This window comes from Desmodus rotundus, chromosome 11, assembly GCF_022682495.2.
Source record: "Desmodus rotundus isolate HL8 chromosome 11, HLdesRot8A.1, whole genome shotgun sequence".
NCBI classification, from domain to species: Eukaryota; Metazoa; Chordata; class Mammalia; order Chiroptera; family Phyllostomidae; genus Desmodus; species Desmodus rotundus.
In genome coordinates this window covers 38,237,889-38,257,657 of record NC_071397.1, presented here as the reverse complement: position 1 = coordinate 38,257,657, position 19,769 = coordinate 38,237,889, and the positions used below count along the sequence as shown (strand labels likewise).

General features: G+C 36.6%; 1 long non-coding RNA gene across 1 annotated transcript in view; it reads right to left on the bottom strand.

The window, feature by feature from the left end:
* LOC123478302 (uncharacterized) overlaps positions 1–18,190 on the bottom strand; it is a 28,412-nt gene extending 10,222 nt beyond the window's left edge. Inside the window, exons 1-2 of the long non-coding RNA XR_008425564.1 lie at positions 18,119–18,190; positions 2,905–2,995 (exon numbers count right to left, since the gene is read on the bottom strand). This is a non-coding gene — a long non-coding RNA (uncharacterized lncRNA). The remainder of the gene's footprint in view (positions 1–2,904; positions 2,996–18,118) is intronic.
* Positions 18,191–19,769: the final 1,579 nt, after the last annotated feature.

Genomic DNA, 19,769 nt, shown 5'->3' with positions numbered 1-19,769 from the left:
CTAAGCTGGCATTTGTTTCCAGAGACTTAATCCTTTTAGCAAAGATCACGTGGCAGTTTCAATCCAGAAAAATCTTTCATAACTAAAATTCAACAAGAATTTCAAAAAGATGAGGTGCCAATGACTATTCCAAAGTAAACTTTGAAACAGAGGCATGGATACATGGAACAGACCGACAGCTGTCAGAGGGGAGGGAGGTGGGGGACTGGATGAAAGCAGGTAAAGGGATTAGCCAAAAAACATATATGCACAACCCACAAACACAGACAACAGCGTGGTTACAGCCAAAGGGAAAGGGGGTGAGTCTGTAACCAAAACGCAGGTCTGGCTGCCTGCTGCTGTGAAAGCCAGTACTCAATACTGGAGAGGCAGGTGCTGATGTAAAGGAAAGTGGTTTGTTTGTGGATGCCGGCCATCTGGAAGATGGGGGACTCACGTCTCAAAGCCCATCTCCAGATCTCAGTGGAGGCAGAGATTTTTATAAGGAGGGAGAGGGGAACAGAACAAAGAGATCAAGGGGTGGGGGGGGGTTGCAAAGGTCTCTACATGCAGATGAGCACAGTCCATTCCAATAAGGCAAGTGATGGTCCAGTGTGCAGCATCCTGGTTTAGTCATCCTGGCTTCACGTCATCCTGACTTCACATCATCCTGGATCCATGGTTGAAGGTCAGAAAATTTCCCGGAGCTGGGATGCCTGAAGGTCTAAGTCTGTATCTTTTGAAGTTAGTTCTTAGGATTCTTATACAAACATGCTGTTCATCTACAAGTCACATATTAGTCAGAGTCTACACTTACAGAAACAATATCAAAAGAAGAGTGGAGTGGGTTACAATTTCCCACTGGTACAATTGTCCACTGTTACAGGGCCAGATGAAGGTGGGCAAAGCTGGGGAAAATGCGGTTGGAAAGAGACCCCATTGGGTCTCTTGGGGCAGATCCCTTGGGGCAGTGGGTGCAGATGATTGTTGTACACTTGAAACCCGTATGTCTTTTGCCATTCAATGTTACCCCAGTAAATTAAATTAAAGAATAAATAAATAAAAGTAATCTTTGAAAAAAGTGTCGTTCTACAGCCTAACTCTTCTGTTGGAAGCTATAATTCTACTGCATTGAGAGATACAGATCTTGTAGTGTCTATTTTTAAACACAAAATTTATAGGAGCATACAGTAGTCAATTGTTTTAATTAAATAGATTTTCTCATTAGTGACAAGCCCTGAGAGGTACAAAGGAACACTGAAATCCCATTAATCGTCTTTTCTTTGTACCAGTTCACTAAATTTGTATCTTAAAAAGTTCCCCTGTGTTGTGATAAATTTGGAGACTATTACAAGATTTTAATTGTAAACAAAAGTTATTTGAACACTGATTATTTCCCTTCATTATTCTCTAATAACATATTTGCACTTGACATTGTTATTATTAAAGGTACTACATTAACAAAGCTATTTAATTTGTTTAATTAAGCTGAAGTAACATTTAATTAAAATTCAGGTACATGATAAAATAGAGATATTTGCAAAAAGAGGTTAATAAATAAAATCTAAAATTGGAAAAGGCTCAGTGGTTGCTTAATCCAAATTTTCTCAAGTCAGAGAACTCCACAAAATAGGTGGCTCAGTTGGTTGGAGGTGACCCATACATGGAGAGGTTGTGGGCTGAATCCCTGGTCAGAGCACATACCTAGGTTTCAGGTTCAGTACCTAGTTGGGTGGGTATAGGAGGCAGCCAATTGATGTTTCCCTCTCTCTCTTCCCCCCCCTCCACCCATTCCTCTCTCTCTAAATTCAATAAAAACATATCATCGGGTGAGGAGTTTAAAAAAATTGGCTGACATTTATGCATACTCGATTTGCTTATTTTCAGGGATGGAAAGCTGAGTTATTCATAAGACAAGCATTTCCATTATTAAACTTATATTATCTTGCATCTCTTATCCACTGGTCTTACATTTTCCCTTTGCAACATTAGAGAAAATGTCTATTCCTTCTTGAACAACATGCACCTCCCCCCACCTAATATTTAAAAATTCTATTCTGTTATCAATTAAATCTCTCCTTTTCTAGTTTTTCAACCAGTTTCATGTTGTGATTCTCAGACCAGATTCTGATCACTCCCAGTTAAATTATTCTAAACTCACTCTATTCTGTCCCATATTGTGGCATCTAGAATTGGACTCAATATCCTAGGCATGGTCTGACTAGTGCTGAATGCAATGATGGAGAAAATCTCAGTTGATTTGAACAATATATTTTCCTCTTAGTGCAATATAGAAATATGTACTCGGCATGTTGGCAAAGAGTTTGGTGTGATGGCTGTCATTAGGTGACATTGTCTTTGGTTTAGTTGCTGGAATCATTGGTCAATTAAGGCACTTCAAACTCTTTTTCAAGTCTACTGCTGTCAAGACTGTATTTTCATTCTGTTTTGTATGTTCTTTGCTTTTGCTGTTGTTGTCACTTTTAATCTTCAAGTAGGAATCAAGTGTTGATATTGTTAAAAAGACAAAATGTTGGCTCTTTCACCATCATTTTGATTCTTAATTTTGTTCTCTTGAGTGTTAGTTATCGCCATCATACTTGGAGTTGTGCAAGTTTGATAAATAAGCATTCTTTTTTTTCCCAACAAAATTCCTGGATGAAAAGTTAAATATGACAGAATTAAGAAACACTGTGGAATTCTACCTGTGTATAGATGCCTATGGCATACTATTGAAATACTCTTTTGTAGTCTTTAGTGAACACACTTTGAGTTACTATCATACAAGGAATTTCATCAGATGGTTTTAAAATCAAGCAGCAGAGTGAAAGGTGTTGTAGAGCATGGAGATTAAGGCCCCAGGATGACAGGGATTGAACCTGGGTTCTGGTTCATACCAGCTGTGAGCTTGCCTTTGCCACTCACCTCCTGATTCACTTTCTTCATCTTTAAAGTAGAGAAGGATGGCAATGAAGATGATGATGATGATGATGATGATGATGATGATAGAACCTGTCTATAGGGTTGTTATAAAGATTAAATGAGTCTAAAATGCTAAGAAAACATATGACATGTAATAACATATGACTATGTAAACATGTAAAAACATGACTATGACATGACATAGTGACCAAAATTAACCCCATATTTCATAGCATTCTTTTGACCTATCAGCTTTTGTGAACTATATTCTTACCTGTCATTGATTTAATTTCTGGATGGCAGTAACCATGGGATCATTAATTTATTTTAAAAATTTAACTAGAATATACACCTGAAACTAATATAAAATAATAGTGAATATAAATTGTAATAAAAATTTTTTAAATAACACATGACTCCACTCCAGGAAGACAAACAACCCAATTAAGAAATGGACAAAGGACCTGAACAGACACTTCTCCAAGGAGGACATACGGAGGGCCCAGAGGCATATGAAAGGGTATTCAGCATTGTAACAGGGGGCAGCCAATAGGGCGGCCCCAATAGGGATTTGTAATGGGGTCCAGAAGAGCTTGGAGATAATTGGCTCCACACCACGGGGCCACACCTGCCCGAAATACAGGCAGCTGTGACCAATTGTGGGAGGAGCTGGAAATGGGGCTGCAGAGGAAGATTGGTGCTGGGATTTAAACCCAGGCACGGCAGCCATTAGGCGTTTCTTTTTGGGGACCACCAGTCTTGTTGAAACCACAAGGCTTTGGCGTCTTTTCAGGGAACACTCAGCTTGGGAAGTGCTCTCTTTTTGCCCTGTGGATGGTGCCGGGGGCCTGAATCACTTCTTTCCTGAGATATGGTACCCCGGACTGGGCAAAGGGGAGAAGAAAGGACTGTGTGCATTTGTGAGTATTTTAAAGAACTTTAGTCAGTATTATTTCAAATAAATAATAATTCCTTTCCTTTTCACCAATCTCTGGCATTGAGAGATGTCTTTCCTCTGACAGCAGGCAAAGCAAACCTAGTATGGGGGAGGAACCATCAGAGAAAAAGGTGGGGTCCTTTTATATTGTTCAGCACCCCCGGTCTGTTCTGTAACAGCATCACTAGCCATCAGAGAGATGCAAATTAAAACCACAGGGAGATACCACTTCGCACAGGTCAGAACAGCCATCATAAACAAATCAACAAACAACAGGTGCTGGTGAGCTTGTGGAGAAAACCAAACCCTAGTACACTGTTGGTGGGAATGCAGACTGGTGCAGCCACTGTGGAAAACAGTAAGGAATTTCCTCAGAAAACTAAAAATAGAACTGCCTTTTGACCTAGCAATTCCACTGCTGGGCTTATCCCCTAGGAATCCTGAAACACCAATCCAAAAGAACCTATGCACCTCTATGTTCATAGCAGCACAATTTACAACAGCCAAGTGCTGGAAGCAACCTAAGTGCCCATCAGTAAAGGAGTGGATCCCAAACTATGGTACATTTACACAATGGAATACTATGCAGCAGAAAGAAAGAAGGAACTCCTACCCTTCATGACAGCATAGATGGAACTGGAGAGCATTATGCTAAGTGAAATAAGCCAGGTGGTAAAAGACAAACACCATATGATCTCACCTCTAAGTGGAACCTAATCAATAAAACAAGCAAGCAAAATATAACCAGAGACATTGAAATTAAGAACAAACTGACAGTGACCAGAGGGGAGGTCAGATGGGATAATGGGGGGGAAAGGGGGAAGGGTTTTCAGAAATGTTTATAAAGGACACAAGGATAAAGCCAAACGGAGGTAGGATGAAGGGTGGGAAGTGGGGATGGGTGGGGCAGGGGGAAGTGGTAGGGGGAGAGTGGAGATAATTGTATTTGAACAATAAAAAAAGTGAAAAAAAATTTTTTCAATTAAAAAAATTTAAATATAAACTAGTACACAGTTATTGGGAATTTTAAAGTACGTTTAGAACCACTTGGGTTTGCAAATTTACTTTTCAATTATAAATTTCATGAAATTTAAGTCAAGATGAGGTTCTAGTTCAAGGTATATCTTGATAGATATAAATCAAAGTCAAGTATTCCTAAAGATATTTAATGTAAGGATTAAGACATGTTCTAAGTATAAAATATACACCAACTTTTAATGACTGTATATGAAAAAAGAACATAAAAATATCAATACTTAATATTTTGTACATATAGAAATGATACTATTTTAAATAAAATATATTATTAAATCTAGTTTTATCTGTTCTTTTTACTTTCAGTGTGGTTACCAGAATATTTATGTGGATTTCATTATGTTTCTGTTATGCAACACTGGTCTGGACACCTGTCCTTTCTCTCCACCCTTCTCCACTCCCACTGCCACTATACTCTAGGACACTATAATCTTTTCCTAACTGGTTTCTAATGCTCCTACCGTCAATCCAATCTCCACTTACTGGCCAAAATGATATTCCCATTGCAAAATGTTCTCTGCTTTAAACATTTTAGTGAGTCTTTACTATTTCCCCATCTTAGATTCTAGTGACTTTAAGCAACTTAAATGCTTAATTCTCTAAACTCAACTCTAACAAATCTAGAATGCTGAGTCCCAAGCATTCTTTTCACTCTTTCTCACTGATGGGACTTTGCCACACTGCCTCCTCTGTGGCACAGGCTTTGTGGCCACTTGCCTAGAGGCTCAGGTTTACTAATAGTTCAGGATTAGATCGGACAACATCATCTCTGTAAAGTCATTTTTGGTACCCCAAGTTATATTTAGACCAAAAATAGCTCAAAGGCATCTGAGTTATTTGAGCCTTTTTTATGCTATATTACAATTGTATTTTTGCTTGCATCTCCTTTTTTATACTCTAAGACCCTGAATATTGAAAATGTGGAAAAGGGAAGTCACATAGGGAGGTCATCACATGTGGTTTTAAGTTCTCTTAAGAAAGGTTACTGTTTCCTGAATATGTCATTTCACTAACTTCCAAAGTGCTTGGATTAACTGTGCCTGACAGATTTCTTGGAGTCAAAACTAACAAATTTTCAAGTTATAGGAATTAACCCAGGTCAGAGGTGGACTTAGTTAAGCAGGTACATCTTCATTGTATTACATTGTATGCTGAAGATGTGATCTTTGATTTAGTGGGTATGTATTTTATTTTACAAAGTACAAATCTACATGAAACAAATGTTTCCTGTTCAAAGTTGATGCTGGACACTTTCACAATAATAATTATGAACACCGAGGTAAAAATTCCAAACCATAATTTCTTAGTTATGGGTATTTACATAGAAATATTTTTTGCTTGATATTTCTTATTGATATTGAGGAGAAAATTACTGGAAATTCACAGAAATGGGAAAATAATGTAATGCAAGTGTTTATGAAAATGAATAGTGGAATAAAGCTGATTGTAGTCTTTTTTTACCAAAAGACATTACTGATGTTCCATTTCACTATATTGACTTTAAAAAAAATACTTAGAGATTAACAAGTTAAACTATAGTGTTTTGAAGTTCAACTTAATTTTTTAAACTGAAATCAATGCAAATCCCCTATTATGGTTGCATTATAACAATACTTATGTGCCAACAAAATGTTTTTGTGTGTGTTTGTAGTGAGTTACCTATCCATCACATATCATATAATCCCATAAATACTACCAGATTGCAACATTGTCAAAACATCAAGATTTAAAATTAGAATAGGGACAAACTTGTTTGGTAATTGAATACCTTTAACTAAGGGTTGATGGAAAATAAGGAGCACAGAAAGTCCCAACTGATAAAATTATTATTTGCTCTTTTACAATCATTCTTTATTGGATTCCTCCCCTTATACTAACTGGAATGCAAAGTGTTATAAAATTATTTTGCATAAGATGAAAATGGATTTTATATCCATAAATTTGTTGAAAAGTCAGTAATGACTTTAATTTTACAGATGTTTCTATACATAGTATGGTAGAATTAACAGCTTTTTTCACTTTTGTTCTTTGAAAAAAAGACAAACCGTATAATGCTCTTATATGGTTTGTACCTAGAGTAAAATTAACAACTCACTTCCTGCAAATAACTTACACAGTAACTTTTATGAAATTCAAATTACTTTCAAAGTTATTTAATGAATGAAATGGCATTTGTGAAAACATTTTAGAGCATTTTTGAAAATTGTTTCCTAAGATCTTATTTTCCTTTTGCCTAAATTCCATTTCATTTTTGGAAACACTCATCTCTCAACCACACAATACCTGCAGTCAATAGTTACACAGGTTTACTAATGAAATGGTTACATTTAAACAGTGAGGTTTTATGTCAATACTTTGGAACATGAGTTCCCTTTCCATGAAAACAATGGCCATTAATTTACCAGGTTAATGAACCACATCTATACAGTCGATACTGTACATGAGACTATAAACTCCTGCGGCTATAGCAGCTCTCCAAAGAGCAAAGTCACAGGGTGAAGGGATGTATTCGGAGGTGTGGTGTTGTCGCAAGAGGGGATGACAGAGGGGATTAGATGAAGTCAGATTAGGGAAAGCACAAGAAAAACTAGTGTGGGCTAATAGTTACCAAATATTACTCTCCTTGGAACGACGTATTATGGGTCTATGTATGTTACATAGATTAGAATATTTGATCATTATAAAATTCCTGTGAGGCAGGTGCCATTATCCAAAATTATCCAAAATTATCCATTATCTGAAATTGTGCCTATTTTCCAGAGGGGGAACTGGAGGCATAGAGTAGTTAAACAAGTTGCTCAACATTACCTGACTGTAAAGTGACAGGGCTGGAATTCAAATCATGGTAGCCTGGTGCCAAAAGTCATACTCTTAACCGCCACACTCTAATGCCTCTTGGCATTATAGCAGGTACCTCAGTCAACTTTCCTCTCTCCCTCATCCCTCCAGAGTCACGAAAAGCGTGCTGACCTTCTGCCTCTCTGCAGTTTCTCAGGGGGTCAGTCACTCTCTATGTGTTCTCAACTTAAGAACTCAAGCTGTGCTTTCTACAATAAAAAATAGTCAATATTAGTTGGTGTTCACTGTGTGTGAAGCATATGACTTAAGTGGATAACCTCATTTTATTTTCCTAGTAAGTCTAGTTAAAACTGCTTCACACTTTTATCTTGTATTGGGTTAGTCTTCCGATCACTTCAGTCAATAGTAAGCACTTGCCATTTGAAACATACTATATCAGGTTTTGTGAGTCAGGGTTGCATGTTTAATGTGATAGTTTCTACCTTCTAAAGATAAAACTTACAAACAAGTACTTATTAGGCAGAAAGTAATGAGTTTTGTAAAGAAATATGCACATTAAATGTTATGGGATTTTTATAAAATAAAGACTTTTTTCACGTAGATGTATAAAACAAAAATTCATAGAGACAGTGAGATTTTATCTGGGTCCTAAATAATTCTGAGTATTATACTGATGAACTTGGTATAAGCCAGGATCTTTAGTTTCAGAAACTTACTTTAATGAATTTGAACAGAAAGGGAACTTGTTAGAAGGCTTTGGGAAGCTCAAACAATCTTTGGGAGAGCTAGAGGATCATGTCCCAGTGCCATACAGCCAGGTGGGGAGTTTCTGAGACTTAGATCAGGGAAGTGATTTGGTTTGGCAAACACTAACCCTATTGCTCTGCCTCTGAGAAAGAGAGAAAATTTTTTGACACTTGGTTCTTTCAATGCTAATTTCTGCTGTTAGAGGTTGCTTAGTGAAATGTTTTACTTTCTGAGTTATTTACATGATAATTTGGAGATTTTGTCTTCTTCCATTATGATTTTGATTTTGAACAACCCATGAGAAAACTTGATGTAAAATCAAACATTTCATAGCCCATGTGTCATAGAATGTTAAAATAAAGTCCTCATGGGAAGTGATATTTCAGAGAATTTGACTGGAATGAATATTATCAGATGTCCCCCCAAAAGGACTAAAACCTAAAGGTTATTTCATCAACCACTATAAGTTACAGTTTTCATGTTCTCAAAAGTAGCTTAGCCATGTTTTTTCTTTTTCTCTTTCATTTCTTCCTCCCTTTTCCACCATTAAATTAAATTTGAATGTGACCATTGTACATTCTTCCTAAACTCCAGTTTATTTTCCATTAAAAACCTATTCTTGTTTTATTTATTTTTACTAGTTTATTTTTTTTAAAGATTTGGGGTGAAATTTCAATGGAAGGCATATTTTAGGTTAATAAAATGAAATGGGGAAGAAACAACCAGAATAGGGAAAATAAGAAAATGTGCTAAGCCTAAACTTAATCTAATTTCTGGGATTGACTTTCACATTGACCTTCCTTGAATATAAGACAGAAAGAGAAACAGTGACAAATATTATCAGCAAAATTGAGCTTTATAGTTTCCAAAAAACATTTTTCAAGTACTAAAGTTTCAAATGTATGGCTTCAGATGGGGCCTATTGAGTGATATAAAGAGGAATCTCATCAATATTTTTAAAAATGCAAAAGCAAACTTCACAGGGCTTAATGAACATTCATTTTTCTGTGATATCTAGAAATAAACAACTTCTAGATATTAATGAACAAGATCAGTTGTGGTAAACTCATACCCTCATATATAGCATATGTGTGTATATGCATGGAAATGTAATTTTAAAATATTTGTATGGAGGAAGCAAGAATGAACAAGAGAAAAATATGCTGTGGAAAATTCACTATAGGCAAGATTTTAGCTTTTTCCTCCATTCCCTTTTCATTTCTGAGTCTTATTTATTTTTTGTTTGTAGTTATAAACATATACTATTAGTAATAATGGCCCATTTCTAATTAGCAAGAAAATCATGGTGTCATTAATATATATGATAGACTTACTCTCCTATTTATAAGGACAGAAACAAAAAACTTTAGTCATACACCAGCATAAATTTAGAGACCAGCTCAAAATCTTTTCTTAGTTATTTCTTATCCCTTCAATTAGATTATGATTATTTTTATTTCTTAATCCACCACAACATATATGGTAGGCACTTATTAGATATTTTCTAAATAAATGACTATATATATTTTAATTATCTTTAACTATAACATGCTTTTAAGTTGTATGTATGGGATATACTTTATCTATTCTCATTGTTCTATCAGAACTAATAAACTTTTGAAGTGTCCATACATTAGAGACTTCTAAATGTATTTCCTGAGATTATTAAATAAGATGTTTTCCACGTTGACCATCACTGGGTGCTTAAAACACTGTTGCATTGAATGTAGTTTCAGTTGCTAGCTTATAGAGCTCTCCAATAAAGAGTACTATTAACTGTTACCATCCTGTGGCAAAACAAGCAAAGACAAACATGGAGATGGGAATAGTGACTTGGCCCAGTTTTTGCAGGAGAAAGGTCATTTTCAAGGATTAAATGAATAATACATGTCACCAGTCCTATGTCTATATTTAATGTTTAATTGCAAATGAAAGTTCATTAAATACAGGCATTTACTTAAAACAAACCTTAAATATAATTATGTTGGCCTTTTGTCAGTTTTTTAATCCTTTGGATGTTTCCTCTAAGTGAGTTATTTCACTTACCTAAGCCCAGAGCAATTTCCTATTTATAAATAACTTAATTAATGGGAAAAATGGCTGCTTAGGTTTATAGATTTATTATCTCAGGATGATGACCAAATAAATTAAACTTTAATGTCATTGAAAAATGAATTAATAATACCTGCTGAAGTTCTTGATTTATATTTTAATTAAAGCATGATGCACTATTAAATATAAATAATTTTAAATAATTAGAAATAAATATAATGACACACTCATATTGTAAAGGAGGTATATAAATATACCTATATATAAAAAAATCACCAGATTGCAACTGGAAGCTGGTCATGAAATGAAACTCATGTGCTCTCTTTACTACCTCATAAAGTACTAATGGCTGTCTTACACATAACAGCCTTTTAGAGTTTATGTATTTACTAGAGCCTGAGGCCCTTCAGTGGCACATGCTTTAACTACACAATTCATTCAGCCCACCCCAGTAAAATAGAACCATTGCACTTATTAACCTCTATACATTCTATATATGCAGGTGGACTGAGGACCATCAAAGATTGGCACCTGACAGATGTTACCAGTAAAATTGCTTTTCATGTTTGCTTTACGCACCCTAAATTTCTTTTTTGCTGAAAATGTGTCTGTTTAGACTTGTTTATATATATATATATATATATATATATATATACATATATATATATATATATACACACATATATGTATATATATATATACATACACATACATACAAGTAAGTGGGCCTGGATAGAGTTGGAGATTCTAACACATAATAGACAAGATCTTTTAGTCTCTCTGTAGACACATTCCAGGGGCTGCCACCACTCAAAGAGTTTAATCTTAAAATGAGCTGGGTGCTTGGCAGCCAAGATTCAGGAGAGGGGAGCTGAGGACTTTCCAAGAAGAGTATCTGCTATGGGATCAAGAAACTGTTGGCCAGTTAATAGTGGGAAGGAGTAGATGTCTAAGAGGATGTCCAGGAACCGGTTGAAGAGAGAAGAATTAAACCAGGATGATTTCGATGTCAGGAGGGGTTCAGAGGAAATATCACCAAGGGATATAAACTCAGAACTGAGGCTCCTGCAAGAGCTGAGTGGTCAGATGGACAGATCAGGCCTGTAATGCCAGCCTCGCGGAACCTGTTTTTCGTATTCTCAAAGTGGCCTGATCCATAAGGGCTGCGACCAGGAGAGCCAGGCCGGACACTTGGGAAGCTGGCAATTTATGCAATTTTAGAACACAGTTTTAAACCAATCTGTTCTTTGGATGCCCTCTGGGTGATGGTTGGTAGTTGCTTCACTGATGATGGGTATCACCTTGTTTTTAGTATCAGGGCTTCTTCTACATTCAACTGATTATCAGCTTGGTAGTGCCCCTCTCATAAACACAGCAGGCACCATTTTCTCAAACAGAAAGTAAGTGAATTTAAACTGTTTCACGTGAACAGTTTGGTGCAGTACAGTGTTTCAGTACTATCAAGATTTAAAATGTTTGGGAACATGGAGTACTTGCTTACAAAAGTTTTCATTAATGAAGTATTTGGACCTCCAGATCTCTCTAAAACTTGTGTACCTGCCCCACCCCTATTCATTTCTGGAGAACCTAGAATGTATTTCATAGGCTCAACAACAAGGCTTGTCTGCTAGTCAGCTCTGCCATATTTACCAAATTTTTAAACAGGAATAACCTCCATTGATATGATGGCCAGAGTGACCACAAAGCTTCTCTGCTGAGTTTGGCCATCTCTGCTAAACCCCAGAAAGGGTGAGTGTGGTGGGGGGAAGCAATGGATCAAGGGGAGGCAGCACAGTTGTTTCCTGGAGCTGCACTGTGCCATAATACCATAAAGAAGACCCTTTCATGTTTCTTGTAATACTGGTTTGCAAATCATGGGCTCCTTCAGCTTTTTCTTGGCTGGGAAGCTCTTTATCTGTCCTTCAATTCCAAATGATAGCTTTGCTGGGTAGAGTAGTCTTGATTGTAGTCTTTGCTTTTCATCTGACTTTGAATATTTCTTGCCAATCCCTCTGGCCTGCAAAATTCCTATTAAGAAATCATTGGTAACTAACTACTTTTCTCTTGCTGCTTTTAAGATTCTCTCTGTCTTTAACCTTTGACATTTTAATTATGATGTGTTTCGGTATGGACCCCTTTGCGTTCATCATGTGTGGGATTCTATGAGCTTCCAGGACTTGTGTGTCTATTTCCTTCACCACTGGAACTTTTCAGTCATTATTTCTTCAAATAGGTTTCAATTCCTTGCTTTTTCCACTTCTCCTTTCTCTAGTATTCATTTTCACTATGCAGCGATGCTCAGGTATATGCTGGAAATTTGGATACTTGAAGAGCCATTATTTCTCTGTTGTTGCTTTTCCGTAAGGTCTTCATGTTCTCTGTATGCTTAGGAAACGGTTCCTACATGTGGACCTCAGTACATTTGTAGGTGACCCTCATTCAATATACTCAGATGGTAGGAACACTTCTGAGACCTCTTCTGTGCTACAGTGTGTCCTGTCATAGGCCCAAGAACTGAAGTGGACACAGGCAACTCTATTAGCAGCAGAGCCAGTCACCTGGGCCACACACCCCAATGCTGCCTGAGGGGCTTGACAGGGTCCACACAGAAAAACTTGGGGTTGTGAAAGAGAATGGCTTCAGGATCTGACAAACTCAGATTTCACCTCCGCCCTGCCACCAATTCGTTTTTTCACTGTGAGGAGATGCCTTGAAGCTCATTCCTAGAAAAGATAGAGGCCTAATAAATGGAATCACCTGGCTTAGATGTTCACTAAGGCAGAAGAAGCCCACCTGAAATAATAGGAAGCACTGATCACTGATTACCTTGTCAAAACTGATTCTTGCATCTTCTTCTCTGATGGAATTTTTACACCAGACAGAAGGTCCACCCCTAGGAAGGTTTCCCATTTCTAAAGGCAATGATTAAAGGTTAAAGGAACAGTGCAAGAGTAAGAATGTTGAACCTCATCTTCAGGAAAAAAAAAAAAAAAGAAAGGAAAAACAAGACTGAGAACAGAAGTATAACATAGCATGCCTTATAGGAAATCAAAAACTATAAGCCGGACACTATGACAAAACAATGAGTCTTCATAGATTTTGTGGACAGCCACATTTGTTCATTTTCCTATCTCTCCATTACCTTTTTATCTCTCCATAATGATTCACATTTAAATCCTTGCAACATAAAAAAAGTAATCTCTTAGGGAAATAAAAATAAGGGCTTCACAGATATTACATCTCATCATTTCAACAGTCAGACTTGGAGGAGAGAGATCTTCTGGGATTGAGACCTTTACAGAGAGGAGGAGAGAAGGTGAATGATCTCCCAAGGCCTGTGGAACAGAAGGAAAAGAAATAACTGGAACTAAGGAATAACAAAGCTCATGTGACATAGCACACAGTGCCCCTAAAAAATTAGTTGCCATTTTTAAGCCTGAGTTTTCTCTTTTTTTAAATGGAAATCATCACTCTTACCTCACAGGGTTTCCTTGATGTTAAATTAGATAACATTTGTATAACTAGAATTCTTTCTGTTACACAGTGATCCATATCTAAATTGTGCCTGGGGCATTGAGTAAATATTAGTTCCCTTCTCCCCAGTACACGTTTATTTTTAAAATTTTTTTATCTATGATGGTGACATTTGTTTATTTTAAAACTCAGGTTCTAGTGGAGTCTTGTGGTTTTCTCTCTCTTCCACATAGTTGGAGAGCAGGATGAGAGCTAGTTGTAGAGGGAGTTTAGGGGACAGAGGGATTGAGCAGAAAAGAAAGAAGACTCATGGACAACAGTGAGGTGATCGCTTGTGGGAGGCAGGTATAAGGGGACTAAAGGTGTTGTAAAAAAATACAATAAAAATTTTTAAATATTAAAAAATTAAAAAAAACAAAGGAAACACAGAGACAGATGATTTACTACTTCTGTGGATTTACCCCTGCATGAGTCCCTCTCCAGAACTCACATCCATCCATATTCCTCAAGATTCTTAGGAAAGAAATGTAGTTTTTAAGAAGTACATGGTCTAGGCTCTCTCTTCAGCAAGGCCAGTGTAAGGATACAAATGAAAGCTCACACACCTTATATCTAAATATTTTAAAACTCATGAACAGCTGATAGCCTACTATATGAATTATGTTCTATCTTCTGGCCTTGATATTGTAAAATATCTTCATAATAAACATTTTAAATGCATTAAACAATGATTTGTGGATGATTAAAACTAAGCAAAATATTTAAAAGTGTTTTTTATTTTTATTAGATGATTAAAACTAAGGAAAAAGTTAAAAAACTGCTGTATTTGTTAGTTTTTATTGTACCTCTGGATGTTCTGTTTATGTGGTACTGAAGTTTGGATGAGTAATTTAAAAAATACATAATTCATAATTGATTATACATTTGTTCCACAAAGTTTATTTTTATTTTTCATTTCAATAAAATTACTAATTTTGTTAATAAAAATCAAGAATTTTATACAATTTGTATTCTATTGATAATTATGCCTAATTAGACAACCATCACTAAGTCACTGAAGTTTTTAGATAGTTTTTTTTAATGCATTTCAGTTTGGAGAAAATTTGTGTTTTTGATACAAGAGCAAGTATATTTGTCAATGATATTCTTAAAAATGATACTTGAATTTGAAATGAAATAAGAATTTTAGATATTGTGTTCAAATATGATAATGGTATCATGTAATAAATTATTAAGCAGAAAATAATACAAGGTATTTTGATTTTATCATATAACTTTCTATTTATTTTGGCTTTTATAAATTCTTAAAGCAATATCTCTATCCATAATCAGTATCATGGTTCACATATTATTTAGAATATATGTGCATAAATACATATACATGAACAAATACATATACCCAATTTTAGAGTATTGTGAATTATTTAATATTACACACTGTTTCTCAGGTGCCATTTGAAAAATCATGCTAACTAGTGAGAACCTGTGGAACAACAAATTAGAAAACAAAGCAATAAAATGGATGCTTGCCACTACTCAAAAGACATACTTCTTTGTGGAAAAAAAAAACAACCAGCATTCATAATATTTAAAAGAATGGATTTTAAAAGTTAATGAATTTGTCTTTTTAGTTATTTGAGTGCTCTTCTCAAGTCTTCTGCCAACTCTCAAACAGCACTGACACTGAAGTTTTAGTGACACAACCCACAAGCATCCAGCTCGTTCAGATGGTCACTGGCCTGAATAGTGCTAGTCACAAGGCCAGGTATTTAGAGTTATGGGCCTCAGTGTACCAGCACTAGGTGCCGTATCCTCATCGGCAAGGACACCTACCAGCATTTCAATAAATTTATTTTGTGTGTGTTTAAAATATATGGGGCCTTTTACAGTAATGTGGATGAAAGAAGGGGTTCTGTGGAAAGTAACCTCACAGGTTGATCTGATCATAAATTCCTAACTAGGAAGGTCATGGTGGGTAGTCACACACCAGACACATAAAAAGTCTTATCTTTGCCTTACGTAATCCCTGTGCCTTGTTTCTGTGAATCTAGGTTAACACACTTTTGAAATAAGTCTAACTACCCTCAGGAGAGCACATAATCTCGTTAACTATCCTGTAATTTGATTCCCCACACCTCACGTAGTCTTAAATTCCCTCAATTTTATATGCACAAAAGAAACCTCAAAACTGTTATTCCCCAGAATATTTGAGATCTTGCTCCATGGCATGTATGATTAGTTTGGCTCGAATAAACTCAGAAAAATTCCGTACAGGTTTGGATATTTCTTACACTGACAGTAAGGATCCCAAGGACAAGGATCCCTGTGGGGATGAGTGTTATAATTTTAATAAAATGGTCAGATTGTTAATGTAGGTGGCTAGTTAGGTATTAACAAAAGAGAAGGGAGCTAAACTGGCTAAACTTGATTAAGTCTGGAAGCTACAGCTTCACAGACACCCCAGGGGACAGCCACATCCTCTGCCAAAGAGATATTAATTGCCAAGCAGGCAGGAAAGACCCACCTGGGTGAGTCCTTGAAATTATTTTCTTGTATCTCTATAAGGACCCATTTTCTTTGGCAACAAGATTATCTCATTGAGAAAGTGATGGAGCAAAATAAACATGAATAGGTAGAGTGAGCCATGTGGCTATATGAAGGAAGAGCATTCCAGGCTGAGGGAATGATCAGAGCGAAAGCTGTGAACCTGGAAATGTGACACATGTGTTGATGGATTAGTATGTGGCTGAAGTTCATGAGTGAAGAGGCCAGTGGTAGAGTGCTTAACTCAGAGGGTTGACATTTTACCTATGTGTGACAGCCTCCAGAGTCATCTCCCTAAAACACAGCTCTGACCACCCATCCCATCTCTTTCTTTTCCTACCTCTAGTAATTGGGTACTACTGAAAAAAAAATAAAACCAGTTCTCCCTGGGCTACCTCTTAGGGACTCCCATAATCTAGCTCTAATCTATTGTCTGCTATTAAGAATCCTGAGGCACTTTTCAAATTTAGATATTTGTTCTTTCCCAAACATTTCTGTCATTTGGCCATGTAACTCTGCTCAAGACTTTTTATTTACTTAAAATGTCCCTGTCTCCATTAATGTCCTCAAAATTACCTCCTCCACTGCAATGTTCTCTTTTTTATTGTTGTTCAAGTATAGTCGCCATTTTCTCTCCACCACTCTCCCTATCCCCACCAATGCCCACTTCCCACACTTGTTCCTACCACCCTTTGACTTGGTTCATGCATCCTTTATACATGTTCCTTGATGGCCCTTTCCCTTTTTTACTAGGTTGTGGAGAAAAGGGAACCCTAGTACGCTGTTGGTGGGAATGCAGACTGGTGCAGCCACTGTAAAAAACAGTATGGAATTTCCTTAGAAACCAAAAGATGGAACTGCCTTTAAAAAAAGAAAGATTTTATTTTTATTTTTAGAGAGTGGGGGAGGGAGGAAGAAAGAGAAGGAGAGAAACGCCAGTGGTTGCCTCTCACATGGCCCCCAGTGGGGACCTGGCCTGCAACCCAGGCATGTGCCCTGACTGGTTATCGAACCAATGACCCTTTGGTTCACAGGCAGCTACTCAGTCCACTGAGCCACACCAGCCAGGGCAGAACTGCCTGTTGACATTGTGATTCCACTGCTGGGATTATACCCTAAGGATCCTGAAACACCAATTCAAGAGCACCTACGCACCCCAATGTTCATAACCCCAGTGTTCATAATAGCCAAATGCTGGAAGCAGCCTAAGTGCCCATCATCAGTAAATGAGTGGATCAAAAAACTATGGTACATTTACACAATGGAGTACTATGCAGCAGAGAGAAAGAAGGAGCTCCTACTCTTCGAGACATCATGGATGGAACTGGAGAGCATTATGCTAAGTGAAATAAGCCAGGTGGTAAAAGTCGAATACCATACAATCTCACCTATAAGTAGAAACTAACCAACAAAACAAACAAGCAAGCAAAATATAATCAGAGACACAGAAATAAGGAACAAACACACTACAATGTTCTCTGAAACTCAAGCCAGAAATAATCTTCACCATTCAGAAAGCACTGCATTTGCATCTCTTTTATAACCATTATCATCTTCTACCCTTTATCAGGATTATTATGCCCATGATTCAGATCTTTTATTACTGAGTCAAGATGAAGCTTTACTTACCTTTGGATTTCATTTGGTATGTTGTACCTAATATCCAGGTCTACCCATAAAAAGTCTGGCCATTGTTAGTATAGTGAGAATGGTTTGCATGACATCTATATATCCTGGCAGCCAAGAAGGGTGGACTGGAATGTGCATGCCTGAACAATGACAACTTTACTGTATTAGTCAGCAGGGGTGGAAGATGCAGTTGAGTGAGCATGTGTTCTGTGTGGACGTGACATTCATAATGACTGAGTGAATAGAAAAATGAAGCTGCATCAAATTTTGCATTAAGCTTAAACATTCATCTTTGGAAACTATTTGGATGATTCAGAAGGCCACAGCCTCTGGTGATTGGCAGCTTCATCACAACAATGCACCCACTCATGCATCACGTCTCGTGCAGAGTTTTTCAGTAAAATGTCAAATGACCCAGGTGACTCAGCCCCCCTACAGCCTGGATTTGGTGACCTGTGCCTTCTGACTTTTCCAAAAATTAAAATACCTTTAAAAGGGAAGAGATTTCAAACTGTTGATAGATTCACGAAACTATAATGGGACAGCTGATGGCAACTGGGAGAACTGTGTGAGGTCCCAAAGTGCCTACTTTGAAGGGGACTGAGGTGTCATTGTCCTTTGTATAATGTTTCTTGTACGTTGTATCTTCTTCAGTAAATGTCTCTATTTTTCATATTACATGGCTGGATATCTTCTGGCCAGACCCTGTATACTCAATAAATATTTTTTAATAAATGAATTAATGAAAAGTCTTCTCTTCAGTTTAGCTCAATAAAAGACAAGATAATAGTTAATGCCATAGAACATAGGTAAAATTACTCTAGATATAGAGTAATGATACTAGACTGAGACCCCAAATGTAAAGATTTCTTTTGCATTTCTAAGGGCATGTCTTCATGTGTGGAAGATAATCATTTATAGATTTGAGAAAGCTATATAAGAATTGTTTTTTCAGCCCTGGCTGGTGTAGCTCAGTGGATTGAGTGCCAGCCTGTGAACCAAAGGGTCACGGGTTTGATTCCCAGTCAGGGCACAACCCTGGGTTGCAGGTCAGGTCAGGTCCCCAGAAGGGGGCACAGTACATGAGAAGCAACCACAAATTGATGTTTCTCTCCCTCTCTTCCTCCCTCCCCTCCCTTCTGTGTAAAATAAATAAATAAAATACTTAAAAAATTGTTTTTCAAATAAACTTAGGTTCAGTATTTAGGGCACTATAATAAATTATAATGTCATATTTCATCTGACCATGTTTTAATGTTATAAAAAGATTTCAATCCAAAGAGAACTTACAGGTAACTTTCAGAAAACACTACTTTGCACTAGTAACTTCTGAAATATATTAATTATACATTTATAATGGAATTATATCTCTGGAAGAACTTTTTCTCCCATGGCCTATTAATGGATCTTGTTGTTTTCCTTAAAATTGTTTTTCTTTAGAACTATAGAAAAATAATACAATTCAATTAATTATTTTGTTTGTTCAGAACAGTGTTGGGTTTATAACTGTTATTTTGTTGCACTGAGACATTTAATATGACACAAAATTTCATCAGGTGTAAGTTTTTGATAATCTATTACAGTTATGGATTTTAAACATTACATTCTAACTTGTAGGATATTATCTCTCTAGTTCAAGACTTCACATTTG